Consider the following 16,970-nt stretch of genomic DNA (forward strand, 5'->3'; position numbering starts at 1 on the left):
TTCCTCTGCATCCTAAGGACAGTTTGAGCATCCTAGGAGCTCAGTCCTTGACGCAATCACCAAATTAATGTTATTGTACTAGATTTGCCTGGTAGATGAGAATGAACCAGATAACTCTGTTTCCCTTACTCAGCATAGCATTGCACTTTAGTTGTTGTGGATGGTTCAAGCCAATATTTGCACTCATGCCCTGCTAAATTGAATTAATAGGACTAGGCTGGCTAAGCACAGCCGAGGATGCTTCAGCTATACAATTTCCTGTCTCAATGCCAAAGGCTAAGGAGATGGTGCTTTGCACACCTATGATTAACAAGAAGACCCACACTTATTCAGAGTGGAGCAAAGAATAACAAAAGTGTGCAGAAAAAATACAAGATCCCTTTACAGTCGAAAATCAGTGGTGTGCAATAAAACTTTTTTCTTTCTTCATTCCTATTATTAAAGCATGCTTTCATTTCATTTGTTGAAATCACACAATCTTTTATAATGTATCCATTGCATCCACATTTGGTTCATTGTTCTGTTTCCCTTATATTCTTTTCCTTTAAAAAAGAAAAAAATAATGACAATAATTTCTAAGGCTTTTCCAGAGGGGTGAGTGCACTATTTTATTTACCCAGAATCCTCTGGATCTTTCATTGTCCTGGGACATTACTGGGATAACAGCTGTAGCTCAGTGGTAGAACATCTGATTTGCATGCAGAAGATCCCAAGTTTAACCTCTGCCTGAAACTCTGAGGATCCACTGCTAGACAATACTGAACTAGATGGATTAATGACATGGTGTAACACAGCTTCCTATGTTCCTAGAAGATGGCAACTGCTCCAAAAACTTGCTTCTCCTACTGACAGTTGCTATCCCCACAGAATGCTTTGGGATCACACACCAGGGACATTTTGAGTAAACGAAATGGCAGCAGCCCAAAGGGGCTCTGCTGCCACCATGAGAGAGAGGCGTAAGCCCTTTCCCCAAGCGGCACAGATGGGTGCCAATTGAATGAATGGGACTCCCATGTATACCTGTTCATTCTTCTTTGTGTTGATTTCAGAATGAATGGGAATTGAACCGAAGAAGCCCACATTTTCTTCCAATCTGAAACAAATGCACACACCCACAAATATTCCCCTGTCATACCTGTGTTCTCCTCCTCCCCTGGTGTATAGCTTAGCTGGAATAAGACAATAAGAGGAGGAGCAGCAGCATATTGGATATTAACTGATTGGCTATGGAACAAGCTTTTAAAGACAGGAGCTCATCAGATCTGCTAAGGGTGTGCATGTGGAGGATAAGCTATGTAAAAAGGAAGTCCAAGTTAATTGGATGTACAGTGACAACAAGCCACACACATTTTTGGCATCTAAATGCTGAATTGTGCATTCTGGGGTGGAAGGAAATGCAGACTTTGAAGTTACATTTACACACACACAAAATTAAAGGGGTACGCCACCAGGCTAAATGGATGCTGCTCACCTATAAGGCCTGAATGCTATCATACTAAACGCTTGTAACATTAAGATCACACCATGCATTTAAATCAAAGAAGCCCACAAACTGTGGTTCATTAAGGGTGCTGAAATGTCACCTGTTGGAAAGTGTGACAAAAGACAAAATAAATGGAAACTTTGAGGTTTTGCTGGATAAAACATCTGTATTTCTTCAGGGAAATTCAGGGAATTTTTAACGTTCGATGTTGTATTGTGTTTTAATTTGCTGGAAGCTGCCCAGAGTGGCTGGGGTAACCCAGTCAGATGGGTGGCATATTATAATATTATTATTATTTGGTGGTAATAAATTCATGGACCCACAAAATGGATTTGTGCCTAGAAAAAGAAAGGACCTACTAATGTTGCCAACTAGAAGGTGTTCATCAGCAACAATGTCGCTCAATAGTCACAAGGTGGAAAAGGGCTTATGTTAGCCTAGCATGCCTTTATAAAGAGATGGCATACTTCTGCATTAAGCTTTACAGTCTTGTGGGCTATGCTGCATTCATTTATCACAGAGGAAATTCTAAGAGAAGTTCACTGAAGTCAATGGAGATGCTTCATGTGGGCATAAGACTAGATAGGGAAGAAAATGGAGCAAAGATGTTAGCGATGTTGAATTTTGCTTCCCACACAGGAAATTGGGCTCAAAGGGGCATAAGACTAGATAGGGAAGAAAATGGAGCAAAGATGTTAGCGATGTTGAATTTTGCTTCCCACACAGGAAATTGGGCTCAAAGCAAAGTAGTCAATGAGAATATAATCACCAACCACTGATCTATGGAGCTATGGTGATTTCTTCCTAGAAGGAATACGGGGGAAATGGCAAGGGAGAGAAATGTGTTGGGAAAAGATGGGAAAGGAGGTGGCAATGACAACAGCCAAGTGCTACGTACAGCAGCCAACTTCAGAGGAAATTTTGTGCCTCTCATTTAGAACACCTTCCAGAAAATTACAGGCAAACCAAGTTTTAAACTGAGCAAAGGTGTCACATCTGTACAGATGAATATTAAAGATCGCGCGAAATTTCGAAGGAGCTCGAAATATGGAATCTTTCTGCAGAAAGCATCTATTTTGAACTGTGTCCAGTTCCTTCTGAACTACTCCCAACTAGAAATGGGGTTGATATCTTGCTGCTCTGATCTTCCCAGCAGCCTGCCCCATCATTACCAAGCAATTTGATCAAATGGGCTTTTCATAGCGTTGCTACTGAATGCCCAGGGGGAAAAACTTTGAGCCTTTGGGGGCATTTGACGGGAGTGCTCGTAAAGTCCAACTGATTACTGGGGAGAGCTGGAATGGGCTCGTACATCACTATGGAATATATTCAGTGGTGAGTAACTGAGAAAATATGACTCAGTGAGATACAGATGTTTGAATTTATCCTTCCTGGTGATGCTGAGCATTCCCATTATGCACCTTGCTTCCAGCTGTTGTGTGCACATTCATTACTTTTGCCTGTAAAGGTCACCGTGCAGTATTTTTAATGCATCCACACAGACTGTGTTAAGTATGACTTACATTATTTCAGCATGATTCTAAAGCTTTCATAAAAGTACACTCCAGGCCTTCAAGAGAGGTGTGTGCATTGTGAAGGAGCTGGGGCTGATGGGAGTTGTAGACCATAACATATGGAGAGTATCCGTTGGGAAAGGACGATTTAAAATATTTCATGCTACCCTTGGCCTACATGATAGGGCAGGAGATACATTCAAACAGTTAAATAACAGTGAGATCACATTTACATTGGAATAGATGGGCTTGTGTTAACACTTAATCATGGCAAAGGTAGTGCATTGTATCCTCTGGCCAATTTAGAATTGAGGACATCAAAATACAAGCTAGCTCTTGCTTCTGCTGAGAAGCAAAAGGCAACCCAAAATGGGTTCATAGCAAATGTGCAAGCTATGCTCCTGCAACAGGAATCCAGGTTTTCAAAGAAGTATTTTGCTCTCAATATCCCAATCCAGATTTATTTAACTCCATGCTCAAAAAAGCACTCTGAAGCAATAAACACAGCCAAAAATCCTAACAAATAACACACAGAGAGCATTTTAGGCATCCTAACTTTCAATCACCTCATTCTGGGTCCTTAAACACAACCCACTGTGTTATAAACACCATGTGCAGAGGACCAGCGATTTTCTTGTGCAGAAGTTACTGGCAAGCCAGAGGGGAGGAGATGGTTCCACAGGTTGTGAAGGGAGATTTCTCTTCAGATTAGGTAGTAAGTCCTTTTTTGCAAGGGGACAAGTCTATCCTCAGTGCCGGAAATCTCTCTTTCTCTCTGGCAACGGGGAGCAGGGTATTTAGAGAAACTAAGATTTTGTACAAGGCCCAGTTTTCAGAGAGTTTGAGAAGTCATGTCTGGCATTCAATGAGAGTTCTAGCTGCGGCACCCCTGGGTCACAGAGCATTTGTTCCTTTGCATTCAACACTAGCATTTAGAAGCCCGTGCTGAAATTTCTGTTTATTGTTCCAAGGGTTTGCCCCTCAATTTGGGAGCTTTGTTAATCACAAAACATTTAGAAGGAAGCAGTTGTCTGTAAGAGGAATCTGTTACTCTTGGGGAAACAATATTCTTTTGTTTTAGACAACAGGGGCCTAAATTAAGCTTGACATAAAGAGGCCAGATTTACAGACACTAAGCACAGCCCCTGAGATCCATTCCTTCAGTGTACGTCAGGAGGGGCTCCGTTTGCTGTGGTGGAGTCCATCAAAGTTTACACCAGTGGCAACGGAAGGGTGGAGCTACCCCTGCGAAAGGACAAACCTTTAAACATGAAGTGAGGTGGGCACTGTGGAAAAGCATCCCATTTTACTCTTTCCAGTTGCCTCCATGCTACATCTAGATTTCTGCCAATAAAGACCAAGTGATGATGTCATCCTTCAACCCTGAAGGATGCCAGAAATCTACCAAACGTGCACCAAATCGCTCTTCCTGCCCTCCCCAAGTCCAAAATCTATGCCAGCTAAGCCAAAACAAAGAAAAATATATTAAAAAACGGTATCTAAATGATAGACACAGAACAGCCCGTAAATGGTTAACATTTTGCAAAACACCAAGATGAGGAATAACATGGCCGAACTTTTCTTCTTGAAGGCTATACATAAAATCCCCCTCCCTGGAAAAATAAAAATAAAAATCCAAGGGAATATTTATGCCACAATTCTTGGTCAACCCAGCTCTGCCAAATTCCATGCCTTCAGAAATAGACACTTCTTGCCATGAAAGACATTTCTTTCGACATTGTAAAGCCATACTTTCTCAGCTAAGGCTGCCATGTTGAATTGCAGTTCTGACATGATTCAACACTTTCCTCTCTGCTGCGTAGTGTGGCAAAAATCCAGGGGAAAAAACCCCAATCACCCAGCCCCCCTCCTCCCGGTACCCATAATCGAAGCATTTTTTTTCAGAACCAGAATAAAGAAAAGAGCCCTGATCTATGGCTGGACAGTACAAATAATTTTTTTTTTAAAAAACCCACCATCAGTTTGTCTGGTTTTTTTGTTTTTGAAAAACCTTGTATGTTTTAGCCCCATGAAAAGCGGGAAGGTTGCGGCAGGGAAAGGAGGATGTAGCAGTAAGCACGCGCCAGAACATTTGGACAAATAAAAAACGGCATTTTCAAACATTTCTAAAAGAGCTACATTTGATTTCGTACCCGAAAGAGACGTGCCATGAAGGAGAAAGGTTTTGTTGCTCGGTAGTCGCTCTCTTTAGTTCCGATTATCTGGACAATCATCAGGAATGGTTTTCTCCCCCCCCCCCACTTCGAGCAAGGCCAGTTTGAGTGAGACAGCCCCCACCCTGCGTTCCCTTTTCCTTCTCACAGCAGCTCAGCGCCAAGAAATGGGCGGTGCCTGCATGCCAGGCTTCATCCGAATGAGACGCCAAGGCCGACAAGAGGCTGGCACAAAGGGAGGCTGGCAGGAATTCCAGCACTTGGAACCGTTGGTTAGCGTGCCCCTGGGACGGTCTCCCATTATTAACATGGTCTTTAAACATACTTTTAAAAAGACATCAAACCCACAGAAAACCCAGCCGAACACTCCAGTGACTTTTCAGGAGCTAGTGCACGGAAAGTTTTGCAGCTTTTTGTGGGAACACCCTCCAAAGGGCCAAAACGAAGAACAAAAAAAACCCCCAACCTCAGCAAACCAACACCCTGAACCACCCTCTTGCTTCCCCAACAAGCATTCCCCGGTCTCCCCAATGTACGCACGTAAAATAAATCTTGGCTCCTACTGTCCTGAACTCGGGGTGCTGGTGGTGGCACAGTTCTTTAACCCAGCCAAGAGAGATACGAGGGCGGGAAAACAAAAACACAAGACCCACCCACCCCCCACATCATCTTAGTTATGCAAGAAGCATTTTCGCTTTTGTGAAATGCCTCATTTGCCGATTGAAAAATGGAGCTAAGAGACAACAAAAACAAAACAAAAACGGAGGCAGGTGAGGATGATTTTTTTTTAAAAAAGGGAGAGAGAGAGAGAGAAAAAGAAAAGACAGAAAGAAAACCAACCCACCGGGACATGCCAGAGGAGAGCAGACAGGCCCCCACATTTTCCATTTTGTCCGTGCCAGTCTTAGAAAGAGAGAGAGAAAGAAAGAAGAAGGGGGCAGAGGGAATAGCTGCCTCGTTCGGAAATGGGCCTACAGCCACTTCCCACTTTGGAAGCCTCAGCAGTCATTCTCTCGCTCGCTCTCTTTGCGTTCTCCCTGCCCACTCTGGCTCGGCTGCCAAGTCAGAGTTGGCACAGCTTCCCAGGCAGCGCGGAACAAAGCCCTCTCCCATCCCTGAACAGGCACTGACAGTAAGCAAAGTGACAGGCACATCTTCTGCATGTTAATCCAAACGGAGAGGAGAAACTGGCGTGAGAATTCAATCCCTCAATATCTCTCTCTATAGAGATATATAGTCATGAAAAACAAAAAAAGCCTCTATCCAGCCTGCTTGAAAGGATCCTTAAAACAGAAAAAATACAGCTAGCTGCAATAAGGATTGGAGAAGGGAGGGAGGGAGAGGGGGGGAGAGAAGGATTTACCCACCAGCACCTTGGCAAAGAAGGCTGCTTTGCATCTGTTGTACCTGTTCCTGTTGCCTTCCTTGCCTTTTGGATTTGTGACAAGAGAGAAAAGTCGCCTCTGGTGGGTTGCTCAAAGCTGCGGGTCTGCAGCCCTGTGCAGGAAGTTGGCACCGATCCCAGGTAGGACTTTACTCCCACATTTCTACCCTCCACCTCCTTCCTCTCCTTCCCCTCCCCTTCTCCTTCTTTCTCTCCACCCACCCACCATCTCCCTTGGTAAATCCCCCCCTGCTCTCCCTCAAAGCCTGTTCTTAACTTACCTCTTTTTCCACTGCACCACTCTGTGCGTGTCTGTCTGTGCGTGTGTGTGTGCGTGGGTACATTATGGATCGATCAGATGCACTCAGCACCCTCCAGCATCCAAGCTAAGAAACACAAACACCCTTTAAGGGTGACCTGGGCAGCAAAGACGGCAACAGCTTCCTGCCTGCACTGGCTCCCCTAAATGCCTGTTTCAACACATGGAGTTGGGCAGTGGTTGGGTTAATTCTCTCCCCCCCCCCCCCGTGCTGCCAAGGAGACTGGACAGAACGCAAGGGAGGGAGAAAAAAAAAATACTCCGAACTCTGTACAGGGCAATGAAAGGAAAATGTTGAGCTTCGTGAAACTCCTAAATCCAATCCCCCCTTCCCCCCCTCTTTTAATACTGCCTGGGCTTCTGAATTGTTTGAGCCCACAATTGAGAGGGAATGTACAGTATAGACTCCCTGCGACTGGCAAGAGTCTTGCAAAGGGGGGGGGAGAGAAAGAGGAGGAGAGTTCTTACAATCAAACAGCGAGAAGAGCAAAGAGAAATTAACATCCAATTAGTGCCGTGTTTAACGAAGGAGACAGAGGCAGCCGTTGTTTTATTGCCCTGTTCTTTTCTTTCGGCTCTGACAGGCAGCGCGAAAGGCACCCCCAGATCGCGGTGACGTCATTTCCCACCCCCCCTTTTCTCCTCGTCCAAGTTTCTCAGAGGTTGGCCATCACGTTTGCTGGAAAAGTTAATTATATTTATGGCTGAGCTTCAAACAAAAAACAAAACCCCCCAAAAAGCACGCTCTTCTTTCTCTTCGGCAAGGAACCCCAAAAATTTAAAATAAAATGGAAGATATCAGCCCTCTTTCTCTCTTTCTGTATGTCTCTTTCTCTCTGCTTGCTTGTGTGCCTTTGCTTGTTTTCCTGCTCACTCAGCTTGTAAAAGTTTGAGCTGTGTGACACTCTACTCGGCCTCCTTTGGCAGCGTGACAAGAACTGCTTTGGTGTATCAAAGAGAACAGGCAGCTTTTAAGGAAGAAACTCAATTCAGAGAGATTAAAGAATTATAATGTTTTAATCAAGAGAGAGCAAGAGGATGAGTGGGAGGCTTTTCCTTACATCTGGATCAACATAAGTGGCCCTCTAAAGGCTTGCAGCAGCAATTTGGAATTGGGGAGGGCGGTGGGGGGGGAGAGGGAAAGAGATGAACTTAGAAGCAGGAATCCAGCATTTATAGTCTCCCTCTTTTCCTCCCCCCTTTTCTTTCTCCCCACACACCACATGAACTCTGTGGGCCGCTGCCTGAAGGAGACGAAGAGACGCCATGATGGCAAGGCCTTTGTATACTGCCGCGGGATCCTACAGCACGCTCAGAAAAGACTCTTGTGCTTTTGTAGTTGTGGAGAAAGATTATTTCCCACCACACAGAAGACCCCTTGCCCAACATGGCCACCTTTCCACAGCACCCAACTGGGAGGAATCCAGCTGCTTCCTTTTTACCTCAGTATTATAGCAATGTATTCCCTCCTACCAGGAAGGACTCTCTGATCAATAATGGGAGACGGCATTCTCAAGCAAGGTGCTTTTAACCTCGCAACGCCACGAGCTTTCCTTCCTCTTTCTTCCCCCTCCGCCCCCTTTGTTTTCGCCTCTTGAATCCTATCCAAACTGTTTGGAACTGGATTTTTCCAGCTGCTGGAAGGAAAGCAGCTGAGCTTAAGAGCAACCTCCTTGGGTTCTGACTGAAGTCGTTTTATTCCAGTGATGTCCCTTCTTGTGCTCAAGTAACGGCTGCCATTTCAGGCTGCAAGTCTAGGCTCAAGTGGAGGCCTCCGAAGGTAGGAGTATATATCCAGGGCTAAAAAGAATCTAGTTGAAACATACATTGAAAATGAGATTTATTCAAAACTGTAAAGCCAACTTGAGTATGTTGGCAGGAATGCAGTATATAAATAAACAGGCCGATTTTTATTAACAAAGGAAATAGAACGCTTTTAGAAGACAAGAGTAGCCCTGCTGGATCAAACCAAAGGCTTCTCTAGTCCAGTATTCTGTTCCCACAGAGGCCAATAAGATGCCTACTGGTGGGACACAAGCACAGTAGCATTTCTCATGTTCTTTTATAAGATTTGCCCCATCTATTTCATTAGGTCAATGAATGACTAGATCAGCCTGTTTCTGGCCCATGCCTCTTTCTGATGTGTTTATTCAGAAGACTATCCTGTCCCGTTTCGACATCAGTCTATTATATTTCTACCTAGCTATCTATTTATAGTTTTCTATTTAATTTTATCAAAAAATGCATTTAAATAGGTATCTAAAATAATATGCATTTTGAACATATTGTCTCACGAAACACACCTTTCGGAATGCATTTCCTCTCAAACCACACATTTAAATGCATATTTCACTGAATATGCAGCTTGAAAATGCCTAGCAATCGCATCAGAAATTTTGGAAAAGTGCAAAATCCAAAGACATACGGGTTCCAGTTCTCACATTAGTGTGGGAGGTACAGATTGGGACTGTTCATCATCTGAATTCGCAGAGAACGAATTTTCCAAGCATTCAAACTACCAGTGCAAAAGTGAGCCCTGCAAGTGTTGCCTGAACACTGTTTCAATTCCTTACTGAAGATTTCATTATGCTGAAATTCCAACAACCCTCAGTCTTGCAAGGCACCATATGATATTGGAACGGAACAGTAGGGGAACCAAGGTGGTCATTAGTTTTTTGCCTGAAGATTCGTTCATTTACGTAACTTGAGTCTTGGCTTGCAGCAAGTTCATGAGGTACACAGAGATGGAGCATCCATTTAAATGTATCCGTTTAATAAATTTGTATATAGTTTTTCAAGAAAGAAAACATGTCCCTAGAGGCATTTACAAGCGAAACAACAGATGTACAATAAAATACAATTTAAGAGCATGAGTTAGGAACATCTCCTGACAGACAGTATGGCTACTGTTCTCAAAGAGAAGGGGTACTGGGAGAATGAGGTGCTAATGCCTGCAAATTAGCACTTCAAACCTTCCACATCAATCTTGGGCAGGAAAGAAAAAGAAGCAGCCAGCAGAGCTGAATGCAGATAATATAGATTCAAAGCTCTTATTGCCCCATGGTACGCACATTCATTTTCTGTGGGCCACCATGATCACTGATCAAATATTGTCTTAGGTTTTCTTGGCACTTCACACAGTACCTAGGAAAAGCTTCAAATATCCCCAGTAGTATGGCTCATATTATGGCAATATATTCAAGACAAATATCACACTAATCTAGCAATGCCTGGATAAATTTTTGAAGCATTTTAAAGTATACCGATATAGATAGATAGATTAGATAGATAGATAGATAGATAGATATAGATAGATAGATGATAGATAGATAGATAGATATAGATAGATAGATGATAGATAGATAGATATAGATAGATAGATAGATAGATAGATAGATAGATAGATAGATAGATATAGATAGATGATAGATAGATAGATAGATAGATGATAGATAGATGATAGATTAGATGATAGATAGATAGATAGATAGATAGATAGATAGATAGATGATAGTTATTATTTGTGTCAATATGTTAAAGGATGGATACATATTTTTACAGAGAGAAAAATGTGAATTTTCCTTTGGGAGAAAAATCAACAGCAGCACAAGTCTGCCTTTGGCCCAGACTTCCATTTACTGATAATATCACATTAGGGATGGGGAGAATTTTGATTCAATTCACATGTAATGACAAGCCTACCTAATCTGCACTTCCTGAAGCAATACCCAAACCAAAACACAGCCATCTTTCGAAATTTGCATTTCTCTGAATTTTGCAATGCAGTTCTCCATCCAAGCCATGTGCACAAAAATGCATATATTGAGACAAAGTGTGCATTTAAGTGTACGTGTTAGTGAAAGTGACATACAGACATGCATTTTTAAAGGGAAAACTGCTTTGCAAAAAAATGTGTACATTCAGTAAAACTGAATAAGAAACTAGGAGAAATTTGCAGTAAAATCTATTACGATGTTGATGAATTTCATAATTTGTTTTTACATTTATTAAAAAAAAACTGAAGCAGGAGCATAGACATCTGAATTTAAGGCTGGAAAAAGAAGAAACGGAGAGAAACAAAAAATAGGCACATTAACCGATCCCTACTTGACATTCACATTGACCTGAAATACGAATTCCTTGCCTTCCAATTCCCTGCTCCAAGGAAAGGAGACCCTCTAGGACTGTAGCATAGCTAGCTGTCTGCCCTGCACTCTCTCTTAACTTCCAAAGCCAGCCATGCCCTTCAAGCTGCTCAGTGGGAATGCGAGGCCTGACCCCACCCCCTCTAGCTGGGCTCTGCTGTCTTCTTGTCTACGTGCTGCCTGTTCTGGCACAGTACAACAGGAGCAGAGAAAAGCAAACATTCCTATCGCTCTGGGCCAAGGGCGTGCTCCACAGCCTCAAGAATGGCTCCTCTGTTTAGCATGGGGCAGTGCGTCATCTCCACACACTGGTTCTGCGTGTAGAGCAGCCTCCATAATCTTGGAGCACAGGTAGGAGGCGGCAGCTGAAGCACACCTTGCCGAAGCCTGAGGCCCTGAAAAGGCCTCGCTTTTCCCTCTGTTTGCTTAGAGCAGCTTTCCTCAACTTGGTGCCCTCCACATGGTTCGGGTTATGGCTCTCCTCAGTCCCAGTCAGCATGGGCTGGCTGCAGCTGGTGAGAGTAACAGTTCCAGCATCCTCTGGAGGGCAGGAGGCTGGCAGTCTCTGCCTACTGGATGGCTTCAGAGCAGAAGAATCCAAGCTTCAGCTGAAAGCTGTTTGCTTCCAAAAAAGATTCCTGTCGAATGCCGGCGCTGAATAACACACCAGAAATTCTCTGCATATTCAAGTGTTTGTCAAAACATTTGAAAGCACGGCTTGACCTCTAATGCCATTTGATTTCAGTTGCTTGACAGTGTCAAACAGTAATTAGCAACTGGGACCTGCAACAAAAAGTGCAGCATGGATGTCTTACCAGCCAAACAGCCACACCGTCTTCCAAAGTAGTCCATATTTTCCCTCCTCCATGGTCCCCCCCCCATATTTTTCCAGTAGTGTTCTGTGGTCATTCAGCTTTGGGCCCCCTGTTACATTTTGTTCCTAAAGGTTTTGTAGGATTCCCTTGGCTCCACAAGTCTACTACTTCTTTCCTCTTTTGCACGTTGACCACATAAAGGCTGGCATTCAAATGAGCTTCCCAGTAGGTATGAAGGTATTTGATAACTAATACAGTGATTTCAAGTAGATGAGAGAGTTTAGACGCGGGTGGCACTGTGGTCTAAACCACAGAGCCTAGGGCTTGCCGATCAGAAGGTTGGCGGTTCGAATCCCCACGATGGGGTGAGCTCCCGTTGTTTGGTCCCAGCTCCTGCCCACCTAGCAGTTCGAAAGCACGTCAAAGTGCAAGTAGATAAATAGGTACCACTCCGTTGGGAAGGTAAACAGTGTTTCCGTGCGCTGCTCTGGTTCGCCAGAAGCAGCTTAGTCATGCTGGCCACATGACCTGGTAACTGTCAGCGGACAAACGCCTTGGCCTATAGAGCGAGATGAGCACCACAACCCCAGGGTTGTCCACGACTGGATCTAATGGTCAGGGGTACCTTTACCTTTACAGTGACTTTCAAGTAGATGATAGAGTTTACGGAAAGATGATCTAGAATATCTTCACAACAGGAGCTACACAACATAAGCTCTTTTAGCGTCACAAAAACCCATAGCTGTGATAGCAATAATCCGAAAGCAAAGGTATCAGCTTGATCCTACAGATTGCACATGTAGTTACTTGCACCTGACGCCTGTGAAGCAAGGCAAGTCCAACTGGTTCTAATCGTGAGCCTGTGACCAGAGGCTATCTTCCATTTTACTCCTTGCATTGCACTTAGAACTGCCTTGCCATGGTATCTGATAACCGACAATAGCTGGCAATGGAGACAGCTGGAGAGCTGTTTTGTGGTTCATACCTGCCAAAAAACAAAACAAACCACAGCATACATACTGCCACCTTCTCATTGTAGAGTGCTTGATTTTTAGGATAAACATTTCAGATCCAAATTAAAGAGCATCAACATTTGAAATTTGGGCAAACTTCAGACGTTTCAGCTTTTATCTGAGAACTCAGGTTTCACAACAAATCCACCCAGATCTGTCTTTTTGCATGGTTCTCAGAATTAAGAAAGCTGCTCACTTGAAATAGACATCTCAGTGGCTCTGGTCTTCAGCAGTCTTTCCACCATGTGGCAACAGAAGCTCATTGGGAGAAAAATTCATTGCTGATAAGCTTATCAACGCGAATGCTCCACTAATGGGTCATCTAAAGAGGGGGCTCTGAAGATATGGATGCCCATGCGACTTGGGATATCTAAGCGAGTCAATCTGCTCGACTTTTTAAAAGCAACTAACATTCCCCTGTAGACTGGTCCCTTTTTTTTTTGTGGCTCTCTGGTCAGCGTACGGGCTGGAGATGACCCAGGAATCTCCTTTCCTTGGACCCTGATTGTTGTAAACAAAAGAGCTGCAAGCCACCCACACGTGCCACAAATGTTCTTAGCTGCAGCTTCCTGCAAAACAGCAGCTCTGCATCATGCTTGGGGGTGAAAGAGACACACACAGAGAGAGAAAGCCATTGGCTGTTCAGGACAATATGCCATGCACTCAGAGGGACCAGACGGAAGTAGCTGCCAGAACCAGATATAAAAGGGGAAGGAAGCAGATGCAAAAGGGGAGGAGAGGAGGGGGCTGTCCCTGGGGGTAAACTGTGGAAGGACGTGAAAATGGATGGGAACAGAGAAAAGGGAAGACGAGAAATTTGTATAACAGGAACATTCGCTTACACAAGCCCCTGCAAGGCAGACTTTTAAACTGGGAAGGGCTGATCCACACTCCTCTTCCTCTCCAGTGAATGAATTTTAAAAAGGGAACGTACTGAGCAGTTTCATAAGAAGAAATCCCTTTGAACACTCAGAACTGAACCACTTCAAGTTAAAAATAGGAGATGGTTGGCGCGCTACGTACTGGCCAGAGGTACCAAATTTTTACAGCCGACTGTGTGTGCTCTCTTTCAGCGGAGCCAATGTATTGTTTTAGTACTCCCAACCCCCTCAAACCAGAAAAGCTTGTGCTTGTCTGCCCACCAATGCATGGCTGGATTTCTACAGTGAACTGATGTAGTGCTGACCCAGAGAGAAAAGGGTCTTTCCCAGGCTATTCCCCCAAATTCTTGATGGTGAACTGCAGTGTGACAAGAGAATAGAAGCTTATTATGCCTCAGAAGATGTGATCCTCAGACAAAGTACCCTGAGCACGATCACCACAGTGCTATTGGAAAGCTCATAAACAAAATCTGCATGTAACTGGGGAAAGCAAAGTTTGCTTTATATACAACTACGTATATAAATTAGCACCTTTACTAAAGGTTGAAAAGTGACCCTGACCCTGCCACTGCTGTTGAGATCTTACTTTTTATTAATAATAATTTAGTAGTCAGTTGTACAGTAAAACCACTGCCAGAAGCCAAATGTCTACCTAATCTAATATACATTCTTTACCAGATCTCTAATCAAACTGAACTATGTTTATGAGTTGCCAAAGCCTGGGATCTGGTGAAAAGAGGATGTTTCAGCAAGGAAGACAGCCTGGAGTCCAAGACAGTCTACTGAGGCTATTGTCTAGGATAGGGGATGGCAAACTGTGGTCTGTGGACTTCATTCAGGTGACCTGAGGTGCATCTGAGGATTTGTAGCTGAAGATGAGAGTTGGCACATCCATCATGCTGAATATTAATTGTATTTTTATTGAGTCTTTTATTTTGTATACTGTATATTACAATTCAAATTCCTACAACAGGCAAAAAAATAATTAAGTGATTGACCAAGACCCTAAGCCATTTTGAAGTGGTTGATGGAGAACCACTGATGTGTAAAAATCTTTAGGCCAGGTGATATGAAGGTGACTTATACCAAGTCAGACCACGGAACATATAGTCCCATATTGTCTACTCTGGCTGGCAGCAACTCTTTTAAGGTCTCTGAAAGGAGTCCTTCCCAACCCTGATACCCATGTTCCTATAAATCAGAGGTGAGCTCCAGAGGTTGCGGGACTATTATTCTCATCAAGTCCAGCCAACATGGCCAATAGCCTTAGTAGGGCATAAATAAGAAAGGTGGGTATGCGAAAACTGACTTACTGAAAAACATACCAGTACAAGTGGTACCTTGGTTCTCAAACGTAATCCATTCTGGAAGACCATTCGAGTTCCAAAATGTTCAAAAACCGAGGTGCAAAGGACTGTCTGAAAATTCAATTGAGAAAATTGAAAAACAAGCAGCGGAAGCCATTCGACTTCCGAGGTGCCTTCGAAAACAGAAGCATTTACTTCTGGGTTTTCGGCGTTTAAGTTCTGAAACGTTCATCAATGGAGATATTCGAGAACTGAGGTACAACTGCATTTTGTAGCCTTTGCATAGCAACACTGTGGTGCAGAGTGAACATTTCATTCTAGTTTCATTGTTCTGATTGGGTCTGACCTTTACAGTCTCATTTGAGCAGGATGGACATAGCACATAACCACAATGGGTGTTTCTTTGTGTGTGAACATTTTAGATTTAAAAACAAACAGACTAGGCAGCTGAGATTTACAGTCCTTGGGTTCATGCATAACATTAAAGAAGCTCAAGGGATGTCATTTTCCACAGTTTTATTTCAAAGTGAATTCAATTAACAGTTATAAAAACAATAGCATGCAGTTTTATGGTAAAGGTAAAAGCATTAAAGTGACAGGTTGGGTCAAAGGGATAAGGTAGCAGATATTTTAGATACAAGAGCCTCCCACATGTACTAATAATACATGTACAAATATGCTATACAGGACAAGATCTTCAAAGCATCAAGACAAGTATCTGTTCAAATGACAATGTTTGGAAAGTAAAAGATTTGGAACACCTATCTGGAAAACAAATGACCCTATTCCTCCTCTGAGGAATTGTTGTGGTTCCTTGGATGCAAGAAGCAAGACCAGGCTCTTCCTGGGCTCCCCAAGGATTTAGAGGGGGGGAAATCACAAGACATCCATATCATTTTTCACTGCATGACATTACAAAATTAATGCCCTTCCTTCTGACCCAGAAAGAATCCCCAGGCACTGCAGAAGCCAGCACAGATGCATTTGGAATTACTTAGTAACACATACACCACTCATGCACATAGAACAAAGAACTAACAACACAGCAAATGGAACGGGGAAAGCCTATGTACAGCAGCACTGGACAGGAATATAGCCATTTTTTGTGTGTATAAATAAGCTCTGATCACAAACGAAGGAATGCCTCTAACACTTTTACGGGACAAAGAGTTAGTTGCCTTTAGAATCCCAATGCTGGATTCTAATAGTAGAACACTAATAGTTGAACTTAAGCTGAGCCAGCATGCTACAACCACATCCTTGCTGAAATGAAACACTACTTTAGTGCAATTCACAAACAAACTGACCTTTCTTATATACTGTTGTGGCATACAAGATCAAGTAGTTTAAAAGTTGCAGAACCAAAGCAACCACAAAGCAACCAATGTGGGCAACCACATTAATTGACAAGAGTTGGCTTGGCCGTTGTCTCAAGCTCAGCACCAATTCACAGAACTAAAGTGTGGTGAGAATATGAGTTTAGCAGAGAAGTCTCAAAATTGTTGGTAAAGTAGATGCTTTGCCAGGAAGATAATTTCCCAATGTTTGCCATGCTACTGCAAAGATGCGAAAGTGGGGGAAGCAGTCAGCTGTGGACTGAACTGTCAGCCATGCTTGTGGCAAAGTAGCTGCACGACACCCCCTTGCCTGTGGAACTGATCTAATAATGAAAGTCTTCATGTCAACCAGAGCCAACTCACATGAACTTCTAAAGCAGAAATTAGAAAAACTAATCATGGCCCAAATTCACATGATCAGAAGGCAGCCTTAGCTATGATAACCAATGTGCAAAAACCGTTCTGTTCTATACAACAAAGCTACAAGTCCTTAACACGGCAGACTTTCTTGCCCAGCATCATCTCACAGTGGGGAGCACTGCTGAACTTAGGTCTAGACCAGCAAGTCTGACAAGCTTATTCACATACAGGTCAGCAC

General features: G+C 43.3%; 1 long non-coding RNA gene across 1 annotated transcript; it reads left to right on the forward strand.

Annotated features, from left to right (window-relative positions):
- Positions 1-5,695: 5,695 nt before the first annotated feature.
- LOC309372581 lies at positions 5,696-9,744 on the forward strand. Its single transcript, XR_014169566.1, has 2 exons — positions 5,696-6,696; positions 8,125-9,744. It is a non-coding gene; the product is annotated as an uncharacterized lncRNA (long non-coding RNA).
- Positions 9,745-16,970: the final 7,226 nt, after the last annotated feature.

Source organism: Podarcis melisellensis (assembly GCF_964234715.1).
Source record: "Podarcis melisellensis genome assembly, chromosome: 6".
NCBI classification, from domain to species: domain Eukaryota; kingdom Metazoa; phylum Chordata; class Lepidosauria; order Squamata; family Lacertidae; genus Podarcis; species Podarcis melisellensis.